The sequence below is a fragment of the Marmota marmota genome, unplaced genomic scaffold, assembly GCF_001458135.2.
Source record: "Marmota marmota marmota unplaced genomic scaffold, marMar, whole genome shotgun sequence".
In the NCBI taxonomy this organism is placed as follows: domain Eukaryota; kingdom Metazoa; phylum Chordata; class Mammalia; order Rodentia; family Sciuridae; genus Marmota; species Marmota marmota.
The window spans coordinates 49,808,872-49,810,866 of NW_026000174.1; positions in this window are offsets into that span (position 1 = coordinate 49,808,872).

Here is a 1,995-nt window from a genome sequence, read left to right on the forward strand (position 1 = left end):
AAATGATAATATGATTCTTATCTTTAAGTCTATTGATGTGATGAATTACATTTATTGATTTCCATATGTTGAACCAACCTTGCATCCCTGGTTTATTCCAATTTTTAAGGAGAATTAACAATGGAGCATCTTAAGGAAACATTCAATAACAATAATCAGTAATAATCAAGTAATTCATTTGACTGTTTCTGTAATGAGAAGTAGGAACTGCAGTTGCCCTTTGTAACCCTGAAAGAGGAGTTAAGGGACCACCTGGTCTGCAAAGGTAATCTTCTCAGTGTACAGTTTAGCACTAGAATTCTCACCAATCCACAGAAATGCACAGCAGAACATGCTGAATTCCACATATTTTTCCACCTTTTAAAAATTTGCTCTAAGGAGAAGAGCATAGATACCAAGAACAATGGGGCTCTAGATTTCCTAAAAATAGTCAAGCATTTTGCTCAGATTTCAGGTGGAAAAATGACACTTTTTTAAGATAAAAACTTAAATTGCAGTCATCTCACCTGTTAAAATTACTAAAGTTAATAGGAAAATTAAAGGCTTTGTATTTACTGGAAAATATTAATACATCTAAACAGTCACATGGCCTGATTGGTAGTTGTTCTTCAGGATGTCATCAGTAAGAAATGCAATTATTTTTATTTTAATATTCTTAGGAATTTATTTAGGGCTCAGTAAGGACAATTTTACTTGGCAATGTATTTCCTTAAACAAATGAGATGCTGCCTTCTACAAAACTGGAGCAGTGACAATTGTTAAGAATTCAATCTATGGACCAGTTTCACACAAGGGAAGATCTAAATCTTCTTTTTATTTGTAACCTCATAAAACTGATGCACCTCTTTCAAGGTAATTAAGCTCAAATCACAAAAAGGTTTGGCCACAGGGCTCAAGGGAGCTGGTAATAAGATATTCAGCCTTTTATCTCCATGCAGTCAGCATGAGTGTCCTGAGCTGATAATGGATAAAGCAGCAAGTGTACACCTACCGATTCAGGGTTTCTGTGAGCCAAGTTCAGGATTCCCGCTTTGTTCTCATGTTTCACTAGCTAACTGGCTTCTAATTAATCACTTGAAAGCCTAAATCGTGCTGGTAAATACTTCTCTACTTTTAACATTGGATGTCCTTTAAATTAAAAGTCATGTTTATCCACACCACCAACCTTTAGAATAGTCAGATATTAGGATCCCTGAAGGCTTCACAGACTAACGACCACACGGCAGGATTCGTAACTATTTGTTGCTAAATTAGTACTTGACCTAAAAGTGGCTTTTCTTTGGCAGTTGCTGCCGCAGTCCGGCTGCAGCAAAATAACCGGGGGGTGACAAACAACTTGTGAACGTTGATACAGCAGGAGTAGGAACCATTTATTGCAGGACAGGAGCAGTATTTATACATTCCACACAGCTTATCTAATTAGCATAAACTAGATACATCAGTCAACCAATAAGGAATCTCCACACTTAATGGCTTGTTTTTGTTACTTCTCAAACCACTCCCTCTGGCATTTTGCCAGGCACCATCCAGACTTGTTTACGAACTTTAACATTCCCCTGGCAAAATGCCAGGTGTTATTTTGACTTGTTTACAGACTCTAACAAGTTGCTATGGTCAGTCACAATGAATGAGAATTGTTTTTTGATAAAATTCCCAGTGCTAAACTCCACCCTGTCCTTGTGAGGAAAGATTATGACAAGAAGGGTGAGCACATATGAAGGGAATTCATATCCCCTGGTGCATACCACAGAGTAGGTAGTCTTATAAAATTTTTATTGGTGCATTGTAATTATACATAATAGTGGGATTTGTTATCAGATTTTCATACATGCACACAATCTAACAATATGATTTGATCAATTTTGTTTCTCACTACCTCCCCTTTTTCTACTCTCTTCCCTCTCCCTGATTCCCTTCCACTACTCCACTGGTCTCCCTTGTATTTAGACCCCAATATATATATATATATATATATATATATTTTTTTTTTTTTTT